This window comes from Lissotriton helveticus, chromosome 10, assembly GCF_964261635.1.
Source record: "Lissotriton helveticus chromosome 10, aLisHel1.1, whole genome shotgun sequence".
NCBI lineage: Eukaryota > Metazoa > Chordata > Amphibia > Caudata > Salamandridae > Lissotriton > Lissotriton helveticus.
The window spans coordinates 409,798,612-409,815,985 of NC_136071.1; the positions used below are offsets into that span (position 1 = coordinate 409,798,612).

A 17,374-nucleotide genomic window follows, 5' to 3' on the forward strand; every position below is an offset into this window, starting at 1 on the left:
AGCGCTAGAGGCAGGCCACGGGGAAGCGGCGGATGCGCACCAAGTGCTCCGTGTTGACCCTCCAGGATGAGCTCTGCCTGGCACTGTGCAGTCGCCAGGCTAGTCTCGCACGACATGTCTCGGACGCGGGGGAAGCTGGCCAGCAGGCGTGGAGTGGTCACCTCCCAGATCTCTTCCAGGGAGTGGCCCAGGTGCAGGTAGGTAGCGGGGGTCAGCGGGCTTGGCAGCGGGCCGCTATAGCCGCCGCCGCTGCTGGTGCTATTCCTTTCGTGCTCGTCGCCACCGCTGGTGCTGCCCGCCCCGCGGCTGGCTCGTCGCCGCTTTCTGGCCGCCCACTTACAATTGCCACACTTCCTCTTGGTGGGAGGCTTGGTTGGGCTGGCGGAGCCAGTTTTAGAGGCGCGAGGGCCAGCGGCGGCGGCTTGACCGGGCTGGGGAGCTAGTGCGCACAAAGAGTAGCCGTCCTTGCGCAGGATGACCGGCGAGAACTCGTGCTGCAGAGGAAGTTCCAGAGCTCCGTGTCCTTGGACTGCGGCATGAAGATTTCAAAGGTGCTCTCCAAGGCGGGCTGAGCATAGAGCAGCTGCGAGCGAGAGTACACCACCTTCTCATGCTCTGTCGTGCAGCCGCTGGGCGGCGCAGATTCGGCGCTCCCTGGTCTCTTACTATTCACAGAACGCCAGCCTGCCTGTGTGTGGGGGGCACTGAGGAGCAGAGCACCTTAGAATTACCCCAGGAATCAGGCTGGATCCGGAGAATTTTTCCCTCAGCAGTATCTCTGTGCGTCGACAGTCGAGACTGCTTTCGTCGTTGGCATTGTGGTCGGCGGAATGACGTTGCAGTATCTCCGCCCTGACGTCACTTCTTTCTTTCTTTTTCTGCGCCAGACAGCGCAGATCTGGAGAGCTTTACCTTGAGTCACTTTTTTGCTCAGTTTTTGCAAATTTTATCGACTCCTTTTTTTGAGTCGATTGATTCCTGGTGCATGGAGGGATGTCACGTCGGACTGGGTTCAAGGCTTGAGGCTCTTGTCACAAATTGATGTTTGTCACGAACCCGCACCTCATGTGCCTTTGGTGCTTGGAGCGCGACCAAGACCCGAAGTTGTGCTCTGATTGCCAGGCCATGAACCCGAAGTCTTTGTAGGAGCGGTCCCAAAAGCTTCTCGAGGCCCTGCCGTCCGCTATGCGTCGTTCAAGGTCCCAGTCGAGAGCGAGGTCGCGGGACGGATAGCGGCGCCACCACCACCACTCATAATCAAAGTTTTCATGTAAGTCGAAGCACAAGAAGTAGGCGAAGAAGCATTGTCACTCTTTGCGTTCTCCCCATCCGTCGGCCAACACCGAAAGCGGAAGGTAGTCGTCCGGCTCCGTCTGCGGAGCTTGTTGGGCCGATTCTGGCCTTCCCTCCCTTTCCAGGAGCCGGAGCGACCCCTGCCCAGATTTGAAACATTTACGAAGCCTTACATGCCATCTTCGGGCAGCCCGACTCCGCTGGCACGCCCTCGGGTCCCGCTGACTCAGTTGGGGGTTTTAGGCCTACGATGCCTGCGGCTTCGGCACTGCAGGGCCCCCAAGAATCCAGGCCTGGATCCGGATCGGCATGGGTCAACCTCGTGACACCTCCTCCGGCACCAAATCCAGTGACGACAACCCCACCACCAGTTGTGTTCCCAGCCAGCGTCAGCCCGGCCTCTCCCTCGATGAGGACACTGAGCCGGACTAACTTCGTCGGATGTTATGACCGACGCCGGCTGGTACTTGTGTACCCCTGTTCTCCCCTGATGTTTCCTACCGCCCTAAGTGGTTACCAGGAGCGGGTGAAGAGGACTGGGAGGGTTCTGTGGACCCTCTTACAGACCAATAAGAGGAACCGGATGTGAAAACTTGGATTGGCATATGCTGTCCACTAGTTCTAATGGGCACCTTGCACCAGTCCAAACAACCCTTATTGATAGGTTTAAGGCCTTTATTGAAAGCTATCCTAGTGGTAGCTATGGAGAGCAGCCTTCAGGCCAAGTCTTGAAGGAGTGTAAAGCAGCTTGGTTTACCAGATTTTAACCTCTTGAATGTCTAAATGAAAGGAGAACCACACATGATATATATATAAAATATATGACACAGGGGACCCACGAGGGACGCGTGCAGTGTGAGAACACAGCCGCGAAACGGCCTTAGCTTCTATGGGGGAAAATCGCGGTTGGAATTTTAAAGATTAAGGACACTTAGGAGAGGACTTTGAGCAAACCCCTTTGGACTTAAGGGGTTCTAGGGCCAACACCCACAGGAGCTATGGAGTATTCGAGTTACCTCATCCAGGGAAGCCGGGTGCATAGGTTTCAAATGGTGTCGGGAATAGTTGTTGATTTCAATGGCGATCTGCTGCAAAGTGCTGCTGCCGTGGAGAAGAAAAGTGTCCGTTGTGATCCAAGCCTGGATCGAAGATGTAAGGAACCTGAAAGCAGAGGGGACAGAGTCTGGGTCACTTGCCAGTTACCAGGGGCACGATAGACGAATGCCCACCGATGTCTGGTGATTCAGGTGTGATGAGGTGAAGCTTGACTCTGCATCCATGAGGAACAGGAGGCGTCGATGACGACCAGGAGCTGGATTGGAGCTGTCCCACGAAGGATGTCGAGTGCTGTGGCGTCGGTGCCCGGATTGGACCCAACAAGCCCTTGGCAACAGCACCCCATGCAGAAAGAGAAAAGATGCTTTGGTGTGGACCAGCAAGGTCCAGGGGACTCCCCAGGTGGTGGAGAGTCAGGGTGCATCTGGAGCAACCAGGGAAGCCCACAGAAAGTCAAAGTTGCCTTCTCAGGGACCTACCAGTCTATGGACCAGGAATCGCAACGGTACCTTGAGCGAAAACACAAAGTGCCGGCTCACGGAACACTCGTGGAGTGTATGCCAGCAATCTTCAGTGGAAAATGTGCTCGGAGTCTGGGCTACAAGTAACCGAATGCACAGCCTGAAGGAACGTCGAGAAGCTAATGCACTTGCAAATGTGCACAGTGTCCAGGGGTTCCGGTTCCACGATACCCACGAGAGCTACGGTTCTCAGCTTTGCTAGGAAGTCGGGTCAGCCTCTGCGAAATCTGGAAATCCACCTCCTGTTTTGCAAATACTTCAGAGTCCAGCGGGAGATTAGGAGATGCAAACCGGTCAGAAGCGTTTTTGGTGCCTGCCATGCAGGGGGGGTAACTCTTTTACTCCAAGGGAGTTTCTTCAGTCATCCATCGTCGTGCAGATCATCAAAGTTCCAGAATTCAGTATCAGAGTTTCGTCCAGGTGTAATCTAAAGTCCTGTTGCCAGGGGTTCCTATCTTATACCCAAGGAAGGGGTGGGACAAACTCTGGGGACCCACCTATGGGAGGGTTTGGATAGAGGGGTGGCTACATCCATTTCCTTTGTCCAGTTTTGCGTCAGAGCAACCGGTTTGAACTGGGCTATGCACAGGGGGAGCAAATGTGCCCCCAGTGCTGACTTCAAAGCACTCTTGGAGTGCACCCACCCAGCCCCAATACACTAAAGCCTTTTTGGAAGGTGGTGACACCTCCCTGTGACAGGAAACCTATTGTCCAGGCCTCCCCCGCCGGAGTTTCGTCCAGCAGCAGGAGGCCAGACTCGTGGCTGTGGCATTTTGTGATGCCAGTGTTCTTTTAAACTAGTACCGGGTGTACCGGTGTGTACATGTCTCTCCCTCTAAAAGGGTGGAATCATACCCCCGCCGCCATGACTGGCGTGGGAGGGGGGTATGATTCCAAAGTGTTTGACACCAAACACGACATGTTTCCTTGCAGCCATTCCAAAGTTAGCATTTACTGCGAGGTTATAATGCACTTAAGAGTATATGGTCTGGCTGCTTCACAGAACAACCCCGGAAAATAGATTCCGAAGGCTGTAGAGGGACTCTGCTCATGCATAGGCACCCTCTCACACAAAAACCAGCACCCTGCCTTCGGGATTGATAAGGCCTTCCATAGGGGTGACTGATAGATTTATATGTGTAGTGATATAAGGTAGATATAGAGAACCTATATATAAGTAAGGGGTGCATGCACCACCTTACACAGGCTGCAGTAGCAGACCTGTGGTGTTATTTTGGAAGGCTGTCCAGGGATGGCATAATACATGCTGCAGCCCCTGGTAGGCCTCTGGGGTACCTATGCCCTGGGTATATAGGATACCATATACTAGGGACTTCTAAGGGTACCCAGTAACCAAACTGGAGTGTACCTAAAGTACTTGGACTAATTTTAGAGAGGAAGCAGCTAGGCTGGAGTCCTAGATAGCAGGGCCCCAGCCAGACTAAAGTCGAAAAACATTTAAACATCAGCAAAAAGTGGGTGTAACTATAAGAAGCAGATCCTCCTCTCCTACACCGGACTGGAGAGAGGAGTTGGGTGATGCCAGTGGGCTGGACACCATTCCCAGACTATGGCATGCTTTCTCCCCCTACCGTGACTACGGAGGAGAGTGCATCTTATGCAGTGGTGTTGCTTAGGACGGCTGAGGCCCATAACTTTGAGCTTCCTTTGGTGGTGGTCAGGACTAACCTACTGACCGAGGTGCTTCAGCCAGCAGTGGCCTCTTCGGAGCCCCTGCTGCTGTTTAATGAGGCCCTTACAGACATCCTGTTGGGCACTTGGTCCGAGCCCAACACAGGGCTCCTGTGGATAGGATGATTGCTCGACGCCACCGCCCAGCCCCATTATCCTCTCTCACCACCCCACCCCTGAGAGCTTGATATTCCAAGCCTCAACTTCCAAGGGCGCATTTCCTAACACACCACCTGATAGGGAATCCAAGAAGCTGGACCACCTTGGGAAGAAGATGTTTTCTTCCTCCAGCTTGTGACTGTGGTCGGTGAACACAGCTTGTCTATTGGGTCATAACGGTTGTGCAGGTGCTGCCACAGTGCCCGGTGGAGGCCCGGGCCGTGCTCTCCCGTACGGTTCCGAAAGGAAAGACGCAACCGTCAGATGTGGGCTGGACACCACGATTCACTAGGCCGGATGATTTCCACGTTGATAGCCCTTAGACGTTACACCTGGTTGAGGTCTACTGGCTTCTCGGGTGATATCCAAGCTACCCTTTTGGACATGCCTTTTGATGGCCAGCGCTTGTTTGACGCCAGGGCGGACAACATGCTTGGGCGCTTTAAGCACTCCAGGGCTATGGCCAGGTCCTTGGACCTCACATCTACCTCCCGTCCTGCGCCGTCTGCCTTTCCCCCCTTTCTTGGCTATGGAAGGGGTGCCCGCCATGTTCCGCTCGGAGCCACAGGCCTACGCAAGCTGTCCAGCCTCTGCGTGGCCAGGGACATGGGACCCACAGTCTAGTGTCTGGGAGCCAGCGGGCAGGCCAATCCACCAGCAACCCCTCTGCAGCAGCCTCCAAGCCCTCCTAGTTCAACCTTTCAGGGCCACCTTTTACCAGTGTGCGACAGGATTCACCATCACCTCTCCCACTGGCTCAACATCGCGTCGGGAAGGTGGGTTTTGCAGATAGTCCGAAGAGGTTACTCCCTCTCTTTCGAGACTACCCCTTCACCCATGCTATCTCAGACCCATTGCATGTCAGAGAATCACATGGCCCTTCTCCAACAGGAAGTTACGGCTCTCTTGGTCAAGGGGGCCATCAAGCACGTTCCTGCCCCTGAAGTAGGTTGTGGTTTTTATTCCCACTAGTTTCTGGTACCCAAGAAGGACAAGGACCTGCGTCCTATCTTGGATCTTAAGAATGACATTCGCTTACTCCGGAAGGAGAAGTTCAAAATGCTTACCCTTGCTCAGGCCCAGTCTGTGTTCGACCCTGTAGAATGGATGGTAGCATTGGACTTGCAGGATGCTTGCTTTCACATCCCTGTCCTGCCGGCCCATCGGTGTTCCCTACGGTAGGCCACGCGCACTTTCAGTTCACCGTGCTCCCCTTTGGCCTTCTCAGCGCCCCTTGGGTGTTCACAAAAGTGATGGCTGTGGTCACATCTCATCTGCAAAGATCAGTGGTTCCAGTCTTCCCCTATCTTGATGACTGGCTGTTGAAGGTGGGCTCACCCCAGGCTGTTGGATCTCATCTCCAGACTACAGCCAACCTCCTGCATTTGCTGGGGTTCACCATCAATGTGCCAAAGTCACACCAGATTCCCTCTCAGAAGCTCCTTTTCATCGGAGCAGTTCTGGACTCAGAGTTTTGGGCTTACTCTCCCCAGCAGCGAGCCCAGGAAATTCAGGCCTTGATTCCCATCTTTCAGTATATATCCTGGGTTTCGGTCAGAATGACCCTGCGGCTGCTGGGCCTCATGGCCTCCTGCATCCTGCTGGTGGACTATGCCAGGTGGCATATGCGGGCTCTGCAGTGGGACCAGAGGTTCCAGTGGGCACAGCATCAGGGGAATCTTTCCGATTGTGTCCAGGTCCCAGAGGGCACTGCACACCAACTGCAGCGGTGGCTAACGAAGCGGGATTGGGTCAACTGCAGATCCCTCACAGAGAGGTTGGCTGCCCATCTCCAGCTGGTGGGCCCGGGGATCCACTGGAGGAGCCAGTCGTATACTAGTCTATGTTGGTTTACGTTGGCGCTGTACAGGAGGCCTTATCCTTCCCCATTGGGCAGGGTGACGAGCGGCGAAGTCAGTCATACAGTACCAAGCTGGGCCGCGTTTGTAAGAGACAGAGCAAAACAAAATGTGGTGGAAGCCCCAGACAACCCCTCCTCCCCCACAATCCCTGCCTCGAGAGTGAGGTATGGTGCCCGGGAGCCCAGTGTAGACCCGAGTTTATGGCAGCAAGTCTTCGGTGGTAGTGGGGATCCGGAACAAAGGCCTCCCCATAGGAGGAAGCAGGAGCTGATATGTCCAGGCAACCCGCTTCCGGGCCAGACCCTCACCTCATGGGCCCCCAACAGCCCTGCGGTTTCTCCAACAGTGAGCCTTCCTCGGCTTCCAGCCTCCAGTCAGCAGCGTCGTCGTCAGCAGCCAGCATGGTCACACCCACCGGGCCTGCCCAGTTGGTCCCCGAGTATCCTTTTTGGGGGTAGATGGGCATCCATTGCCTTCCTTTTATGCAGTAGTGAAGCGTCCCCTGTAGGTTGCCTGCAGTGGGTCACCGCTGCAGATTCACAAGGCTGCACTGACCTTCCCAGGAGGCAGGCCGTCCGGCAGCTGTACTTCATTCAGTGGGTGGGGCCAAAGCAGAGGCCACAACTGACAGGCCAGTCAGGATCTTCTTGTTGTTCTTGTGGGGCCACAGGCGGCCCACCACTAGAGGTGCACCAAGTAGCACGGCACCGCAGCAGCGGGTTACCTCCAGGGTCACCCACAGCTGATCCACCACAGAGTCTCGAGAGGCAAACCCAATGGAATTAGCTCCCGGATTGCACCTCGCCTTACACCAGCTGTCGCGGGTCCAGGCACAGAGTCAGGGCCTTCATCCAAAGTGTTGGAGTTCAGGAAACCATTCCCAACCACTGGGTTGTAAATTGCGCTAGTTTCATTGGATGGCAGGTGGCAGTCCCATTACGGACAGATAAGGAGGGTTTTGAAGGAGTCGCACTGCAGCCATGTTGGCCGCCTTTGACCTGTGACCTAGTCACTGCAAGGACATGTGCTGAGATACCCAACATTTCTGCATGAGCCCTATACTCCAATTCAGACCAGGCTGAAGGCTCTAGGTCATTGCCAAGCCAGCATTCTACAGGGAGGTCTGCACTGATCACAACCTTCTTAAGGTCAGTTACACCTCCCCAGGAGAAATTAACAACTGCCATACTATGGGTGGTACTGACGTTGCTAGCATTGATCACTTGGTAAGACTCACGATGTAAGACTTGTCCAGGGTCCACAAAGTCTGGTATCACCATTGTGACAGTTGCCCCTGTGTCCCTGTAGGCCTCAGCCTTTTTCTCATTGATTAAAGGTGTTTGTCTGTACTTGCCCAGATTACTTGGACTCACAAAGGAGGTCATATCCATGCCTTCATCACAGATCAAAACAGTTTGAGTTGGCACTCTGACTAGGCCAGAGTCCATCTCAGATCCCAGGGTTAACCCTACTACACCCTTCTGCTGGGAACCACCACTTATAGCTGTACTAGGGGGAAAAGTTGCCTATGGGGCAATGGTGTCTGGAGCTGTCTCCTTTTTGGTGCAGTCACTAGTCCAGTGACTATTAACCTTACAAACTTTGCACCATGGTTTTCTTTGGCCTTCTTGCGTTTTAGATTGGGGACCCCCACCATTAGAATCTTTTTGTTAAGACTTCTGGTCTTTACCTTTCTCCCCACCATTTTGGTCTTGCTTCTTTTGGTCACCACCTTGGTTCTGTACATTCTGCTTCACCCTGGTTCTGATCCATTTGTATGCCTTCTTTCCCAATTCTTGGAGAGAGGTCATATCAGAGTCAACCAAATGCTGATGCAACAGCTGGTTCTGACAGTTATTAAGAATCTGTTATCTCGTGATTAGATTATACAATCCTGTATAGTCACACACTTTACTGCCCAGTAACCAGCCCTCCAGAGCCTTAGTAGCACAATCTACAAAGTCAACCCAGTCCTGAGTCTGTCTTTTGGGTGTCTCTGAACTGCAAACTGTACTGTCAGTGGTTAGGCCAAACCCATCTATTAGAGCACTCATCAGGACACTGTAATTGTCAGTATCCTCTTCTCTTACCGTGAGGAGCTTGTCTCTACCTTTGTCTGCAAAGGAGAGTCACAAGATTGCTGCCCACTGCTCCTGGGGTACCTTCTGTACTTTGCAGGCCCTCTCCAGTGCAGTCACCCACTTGTGGATGTTATCCCCAGTCTGATAGGGAGGAACAATCTTGTTCAGGTTGCTAGGTCATAAGACCTATCCCAACCTCTAGGGATAATGCTGCCACCATGGGGCTCTAGCCCCATCTTTTGTCTCTCTCTTTCAAGAGCTAGGGTCTCCTTTTCTAAGGCTATTTCTTGTCTCCTTATCATAAGCTTGGCTTCTCTCATCCTAGTTTCATGTTCCCTCTTCTCAAGTGAGGTACCCCTCCTATGAGCAGAGGCAGAAGACCCTATAGATGTACCAGAATGAGTAGCTTCAACTGAAGGTGATCTATTCTTTCTTGGCACACCACCAACTCTGCTTGGGGAGGACAAGGGGAGGCCCATTTTGGTATTCCTCATCTCGGGGCAGATCTGGATTCCCCAGATATGTCATTGTCACCTGTCTGGTTGTCATCATTGTCATAGTCCTGGTGAGGCAACCCACCAGGGTTCTCTTCCTCGGATGTATCCACCCCAGTGCCCACCCTATCAGGGTCAGATGCTTTCTTAAAGTCATCTAGCATTAACACTTTTATAAGGCGTTGGGTATTAGGATTTTGTCCTGGCCTCAATTTTCTCATTGCACACAAAGTCCTTAACTCTTGGAAAGGAAATGTGGCATTCTTAGATGTCAGTTCTGGATTGACATCTGGGGCAGACCCACTGGGTCCTTCTCTTGAGGTCATGACTCTAGTGTGGTGTATGCACCTGCCTACACTATTTGGTTTCCTACTAAACCTCTCTTGAGTTGTAGAAAGGGTGGGCTAGGCCCTTTACACACAACTCTAAGTTCAGTAGAACTTACTGTATTCTGAGCTTGATTTATATGTACCTACTGGTACCTTTAGTGATTTTTCAAATGATATTCTCAAGATTATGTGGTAAAAATAATTCAAGCTGGAATCCCACACACTGCACACCAATGTGAGAAGTTGGCCTGGCATATGATGTCCACTATTCTAGTGTGCATCTTGCACCAATCCAAACGACCCTTATTGATGGTAGGTTTAAGATAACCTTTATAGAAAGCTATCCTAGTGGTAGCTGTGGAGAGCAGCCTTCAGGCTAAGTCTTGAAGGAATATAAAGCAGCTTATTTTACCAGTCTTTAATCTCTTGAATGATCAAATGAAAGTACACCACACAAGGTATATAACAAATATATATGTATTTATTCTAAACACAACCCCTCTAGTCTCTTTATGAGGCTAGAGGCAAAAGTACAAAACAAGAACTTAAATAGCACACAGTAAACTAGCACAGTATATATTTTGCCCTAGGGGCCTCACAAACCATATACTAAAAAGTGGTATAAGAACCACATGAGGGATAGAAGTGAGACCTAGGGCCTGTAGAACCGCTGGGGCAACCAGGAACCACCCAAGGTAGGGACGCAGGAGACCCACGGGGACGCGTGCAGTGTCTAAACACAGCCGCGAATCACCATTGACTTATATGGAGGAAAAGCAAGTTACAATTTAAAAGTTTAAAGACACTTGGGAGTGAACTACGATGGAACCCTTTTAGACTAGGACACTTCGAGAGTCAAGACCCACGGGAGCCGCGGAGTACTTGTGTTACCTCACCCAGGGAAGCCGGGTGCATAGGTGTCTTTTGGTGTCAAGTATGTCAAGTGCTGCAGTGTCGGAATCCGGATTGCACCCAACATGCCTTGGCAACAGCAACCCACGCAAGATGACAAAATTGGCTTCGGTGCAGACCAGCAAGGTCTGGGGGACTCACCCTTTGGAGGGGAGTCAGAGCACATCTGGAGCAACCAGGAAGGCTCAAGAAACAAAGGATTGTCCTTCGTGGGGACCCACTAGCCAACGGATTAGGGATCGCGAAGGAGCCTCGAGCTGCTGTGAAGAAAGGGGACTCACGGGACACTCGTGGAGTGCAGGCCTCTCAGCTTCGGTGCAAAAGGTGCTCGGGGCACGGGCAACAAATAGCCCACTGCACAACTTCGGGAAGTAGGTGCACTTGCAATCTTGCATGATGTCCGGGAGTTCCAGTCCCATTTCTCTTGTGATAGCTGCAGGTCTCAGCTCTGCTGGGGACTCGTGTCAGCCTCGGAGATGTCTGCAAGTCCATGTCCTGTATCCTGTGTTGCAGATTCTTCGGGATCTGGTGGGAGCCTTGAAAATGCAGACCGGCAAGATGCTTCTTTGGTGCCTGTTTGAACAGGGAGGTTAGTCCTTGACCGCAAGGAAGATTTCTTCCGTCTTTCAGTCGATATGGAATGTCGACGGTCCAAGATTTCTGTAGGAAGGTGGATATCTGAATATAAGGTTACCCCCCCCCCCCCCCTTTTTTCCTGGTGTTTTGCTGGTTTTCGACTTAGCCTGGGGCCCTGGATAGCAGGGTCCCAGGCCAACTATCTGCTTTCTTTATAAAATGGACTCCATGTACTTTAGGTACATACCAGATTGGTTACTGGGTCACCCTTGTGAGCCCCTGTATAGTGTACCTTAGGTACCCAGGGCATAGGTGCACCCTAGGCCTACCAGGGGCTGCAGCATATATTGTGCCACCCCTGGTTTGCCTTCCAAACTGACACCACAGGTCTTTTCACACAGCCTGGGTAAGGTGGTGTAATCACCCCTTACTTAGATATAGTATATCTATATCTACCCTATATATAGACACATAGTAACCTATAAGCCACTCCTATGGCAGGCCTTAACAATCCTGGAGGCAGAGTGCTTGGTTTGATGTGAGAAGGTGCCCTAGCATGAGCTGAGCCCCTCTGCAGCTTTCGGAACCATCTCCTTATAGCTGTTCTATGATATAGCCATTGCAAAAAACACAGTTGATGGACAGAATGTAGAACAATGTCATACATTCACCCCAGTACAAGGATCTGGGCCTAAATCCATCGTTTTTATGCACTCCACACCACCCTTGGTTAGACACTGGCTATATGCAAATCAGTATACTTAACAACGAAGGGAGGTAGAGTATAAAGTAGGATTCCTACTCCACGGGCACTAATAATTAAACAAGAAGAATCCTACTACCTGTGTAAAAGGGGAAGGGGAGTGGGAGGTGTAGTGATGAGTTAAAAAGTACCTGGCTAGTGGGTGAAGTAAAATTTTTTTATTAAATACCCCTAGCTGGTGCTGTTAAAAGATGTGCAAAGGAACGAGGTTGTTTGTCTTAATTAGGGACAGAACCTCTGGTGTGCGTCGACATGTTTCGGTACGGGTGTACCTTCTTCAGGACGGGGCACTTTTTAACTCATCACTACACCTCCCACTCACATCCAAACCCTTCACTTGCACTCAACACACACCACACATAGTCTGATTTGTCAACGCTCCCGTGTAGTCACAGGTCGAAGCGTGCCGCATCCCTTCAGCGGGGTGCGAAGACCCCGATGATGAAGCATGACACCAAGGGGCCTGTTGGTGTGTGAGGGGTATTTTACACAACACTGAGTGTTCCCCCCCCCCCTCCCCTTCCCCTTTTACACAGGTAGTAGGATTCTTCTTGTTTAATTATATAAGCAAATCAGCTCTGACCCTGTGCCTCATGGGAACAGTCCAGTCCGAACTACCAAGCCATGTCTTTCCCAGACCGGAATCAAGCATCCAAGGACCGGTTTCTGGCTATCAGCCTTCATTCAGCCTGGATAGCTTGACTCCAGTGGTGTGGAGAGCCTGGGACTCACGTCTGAGCAATGATATAGCCATACCAAATACTCTTAAGTCCATTATAATCCTCGCGGTTAATGCTAACTTTGGTTTGGCTTTATCAAAACATGTCGTGTAAGGTGTCAAACACTTAGGAATACGACCCCCCCCCCGCCACTCCTGGCGGTGGGGGTAGCATTCCATCCTTCTAGAGGGAGAAGACATGTAGTTACTGGTAAACCCGGTTAAAAGTTAAACAGAGCCCCAGCATCACAAAATTAATGCTGCTGCCACAGACGCGACTTTAGTGTATTGCGGCTGGGAGGGTTGCATTCAGTGAATGCTTCTCGGACACTGCCTGGGGCACACAAGGTGCTCCATGCATAGCCTGGTTCAAACCAGTTGCTGGGGCACTCAGCCCCAGCTCTTGCGCGAAACTGGACAAAGAGAAGGGGGTGCAACCTCCCCCTCCCCAGGTCCACCCATAGGAGGGACCTTTCAGGTAGTCAAACCCCTTAACTTAGTATAAGTATAGGAGCTGTGTCCCTAGGACTTTAGATTACCCTGGACGAAACTTTGAAACATAAATTATGGACCTTCGATGTTCCATTTCGACTGGAAGACAGAAGACATCTCCCTTGTGGTCAAGGAGTGACCACCCTGTGCAAACAGGCACCATCATCAACTTTGCCGGTCTGCATTGTCAAGGCTCCCGCCGGATCCCGAAGGCTCTGCGACACAGGACATGGACTTCCAGACATCTCTGACTCTGCTCGATGATCACAGCATAGCTGAGACCCGTGGCGGACACGGGAGACGTGGGACCGGAACTCCTGGACATCTGGTATTTTGCTAACTGCATCGACTCCTGAGGTAACTCGCAGGTGTGCATTGGGGTACGAGAAGCCCCTGACCCGAGCACCATTTGCACCGAAGCTCAGGCCCGTGGGGCCCGCTCTTGCATTTCAGCTCGACGCGTCTTCCCGGTTCCTGGCCCGTTGGCTAGTGAGCCCCCGGAGGACTTCCTTTTGAATTTAACTTGCTTTCCTGGTTGCTCCAGGCTTGCTCCAGCTTCCCTACAAAGGAGAATCGCTACAGACCTTGCTGGTCTGCACCGAAGCCAATCTTCCACTCCTGCGTGGATTTCGTTTGCCAAGGCTTGTTGGGTCCAATCCCGATACCGACACCGCAGTCAACTAGATCCGTCGTGGGACAGTTTCGAATCCAGCGTCTGGTCGTCGTCGACACCTCCTGGACCTCGTGGCTGCAGAGACAAGCTTCACCTCTTTGCCTCAAATCACCTGATATCGCATGGCTCCTTCCTGGTCACTGGCTAGTGACCCAGACTCTGTCCCTTCTGCATTCAGGTTCCTCAGATCTTCGATCTTCGATCCACCCTTGGATCCACCCGGACACTTTTCCTCTGGTCGCATGCAGCACTTCTTTGCAGCTCTCCATTGAAAACGACGACGAAACCCGACACCAAAAGGCACCTGTGCACCCGGCTTCCCTGGATGAGGGAACACAAGAACTCCGGTGCTCCCGTGGATCTTGACTCTTGAAGTGTCCTAGTCTAAAGGGGTTTCATTGTAGTCCATCCGGAAGTGTCCTCTTATTGTATATTTGTAACTTTTTTGTTTCCCATAGAAAGTCAATGGTAACCCGCAGCTGTGTTTAGACACTGCACGCGTCTCCCGTGGGCCTCCTACTTCCTAACCTTTGGTTGTTTAGAGTAGCCCCAGCGATTCCACAGGCCCCAGGCCTGCTTTTTAACTGTCACGTGGTTCTTATACCACTATTTTAGTATATGGTTTGTGAGGCCCCTAGGGCAAAACGTATACTGTGCAACTTATCGTATTCTAATTGAGTAACTTGTATTGTACTTTTACCTCTGACCTCATAAAGTGTGCAGAGGGGTTGTGTTTAGAATAAATACATATATATTTGATATATACCTTTTGTGGTGTCCTTTCATTTGGTACTCAAGGGATTATAATTGGTAAAACAACTTGCTTAATACGCTCTCTGAAGTCTTAGCCGGATGACTGCTGGTCCATGCTACCACTAGGATAGCTTTCTATAAGGTTGACTTTACAACCACCATCAATAAGGGTCGATTAGATTGGTGCACGGTGCCCACTAGAACTCGTGAACATCATATGCCAGGCTAACTTCTCACAATTTCTTCTTCAGAGTTTCGTCCAGGGTAATCTAAAGTCCTAGGGACTGGGTTCCTATACTTATACTAAGTTTAGGGGATGGACTAACTCTATGGCCCCACCTATGAGAGGACCCGGGGAGGGGGTGGTTACCCTTTGTCCAGTGTTGCGCCAGGGCTGGGGCTGAGTGCACCAGCAATCGGTTTGAACTGGGAAATGCATGGAGCACCTTGTGTGCCCCAGGCAGTGTCTGAAAAGCATTCACTGAATGCAACCCACCCTACCCCAATTGTTGTACAGCGTTTTAGGACCCTAGTGTAATTTTCCCGATTCATGCCCTTATATAGGTATAAAATGCTGTATCCTTATATAGGCATAGAATTCATAACCACATTAAGACATAGCTCAAGTTTCTCCTTTTATAGTCGAATATATGGACATCACTCCAGAATCGACTTTTCTTTGTTGGAACATTCTTTCTTTTCTGCAGTGGAATCCTTTTCTTATATTCCAGCAGTGCTGTCGGGTCACTCCGTTGTGGAGTTGGTCATCAATTTTAAGCAGAGGGAGCAACACAGAAGATGGACCTTAGATAGATCCTTATTATTGAAGGATGAAGTTAAAATAGATATAGCAACCCAGACGGAGGAATATTTTAGGCACAACTATGGCTCTACAAGCGATCAAATGGTATGGGAGGCTTTTAAAGCCTTTCTTAGAGGCCAATTGTGTACCCTGATGATCAGAAGTAATAAACTCAAGAGGAAGAGGGTGAAAGATCGTCTCTTAAAGCTCAAGTTAAAAGAGCAGGAGCTTCAGAGAGCATCGGCGGATAAGTTAGATACTGTACTACACCTACAAACCGAGCTAGATGATTTACGGGCAGAATACCAAGCTAGTCTTGATAAGATCTTAAAGGACTGGTGGGATGCCAGCAAGCTTCAAAACTTTTCATATGGCAAAAAATGTCCCGTTTTCTGGCTTGGAAGACTCGGGCGGATAGGGCTAGAAACCAGATCAACAGCTTACTCATATGTAGCTCGGGAACTGTTACTTATGATGACGATCTAATTAGGGAAGAGGCTAGACTATTTATGGAGGGTCTATATAAGGATGACACTGGCTTCTCTCCACAGAGAGCGGAGGACTGGTTAAGCCAATTGGAGCTCCCCAATATATCTGCTGTCGATAGAGCACTTTTGAGTTCTGGCATCAGTGAGAGTGAAGTCCGAGCCTAAATTAAAAAATGGCCAGGGGAAAAGCAGCCGGTCCAGACGGACTTCCAGTAGAACTATATATGATCATTCTTGATCAAGTTGTGTATATCTTAACAATTTTGTTTAATAAAATCCTTATAGCAGGTGAGGTGGCTCCGAAATCATGGTCTGAAGCCACTGTCACCTTATTATTGAAGCCTAACAAGGATCCTTTAAGAATCGAGTCTTATAGACCGATTTCATTATTGAATTCGGACTACAAGATATTTGCAGGGGTCCTTGCAGCTAGAATGGCCAGAGTGATTAAAACCATTGTTCACCAGGATCAGAGGGGGTTTGTTCCTGACAGGCAATTAAACAAATTGACATTCCAAGCTATTGCGGCAATTGACGTTGCAACTAATAAGAAGCTACCTCTGACTTTGGTAGCCATCGACGCCGCTAAGGCTTTTGACCAAGTCAGCTGGTCATACTTGTGGAAGTACATTAAATAACATAAGGTAAAACCGAGGGTCATAGGGAAATTATTTAAAGACCACCCCAGGATGAACTCCCCAAACAAACAGTCTACTTACAGAAAACAACCTGGGGGTCTAGGAGGGAGCTAAATGATGATCCCTACGTACACTAAACTCCTATAGAAGTGAGCAAGTGACTAAGGTGCAAGATCAAACTTTACTACCTGTAATAATGATGGAAATACAACCTCACAGTCATATGACTCACTGCGATTGTTTGAACAGACCCATACAGAGAGAAATATAGGATTCCCATCAACAGTGTGTAGATCAAATATTTATCATTTGGTCATCCTGATAGTGCTGGCGTGTCTCTTGATCAACGAGACCATGCCATGCCTCAAACTCATCCGGGTCAAACCTTCAATCGCCGTGATGACCATAGAACTATGATCTGAATGGGAACTGTGCAGTGCAAAAAGGAAAAAGAGGTGTATTTAAAAAAGGATAGAGCAACAATAGGAACAAACTTTATTCAGCATTGTTCTCTCCCTTATTAAAACCAAGCAAGTAAAGCAGTTTAACCAAATAGCTGCATGTTAAGAGGCCAACATGTTTCAACCAAACTGGACTAATTCCAAAGGCTTTCGTCAGGGCCACAGTTCTAAATACTTGCAACTGCATTCTAAAGGTGCAACAAAAAGGATATAAGTGTGCAAACGAATATTAGTTTTCCTCTGTATCAACTTGGTGTGTCAGCCATCTGTGTGGAACAAACAATACAAAGAATGAATCCTATTGGAAGAGGTAAGACCATAACTAACCCCAAGTCCGTAAGTTTATGTTAAAAAAATTAATCGTACTCACCCGCATTGTACAGGGAGTATGCCTCACCTCTCCTGGAAACCTTGCTCAGGAATAGAAGGAGGTCCCGCTCTACAAAAGGTAAAGAAGGGGTGTCTGTGAAGAGGAGTGGGAAGACCAACTTGTACTATCCTTGCCTCTACACCTGTGCTCAGCCCCGTTTAATCAAAACCTCTTGGAGGGCAGTTAAAAGTCTCAGGTGGTTTGGTAACCTGGTCTGTCCCTGTTTTCTGAGTGTCCAAAG

At 50.3% G+C, this 17,374-nt stretch overlaps 1 protein-coding gene and 1 pseudogene across 4 annotated transcripts in view; one reads left to right on the plus strand and one right to left on the minus strand.

Moving 5' to 3' along the window:
• The window catches only part of GTF3C1 (general transcription factor IIIC subunit 1), a 2,559,884-nt gene that overhangs the window by 1,514,392 nt on the left and 1,028,118 nt on the right, over positions 1-17,374 (plus strand). The gene's annotated exons all lie outside the window — the stretch shown is intronic.
• Positions 5-6,986, minus strand: LOC144785244 (coiled-coil domain-containing protein 71L-like; annotated as a pseudogene).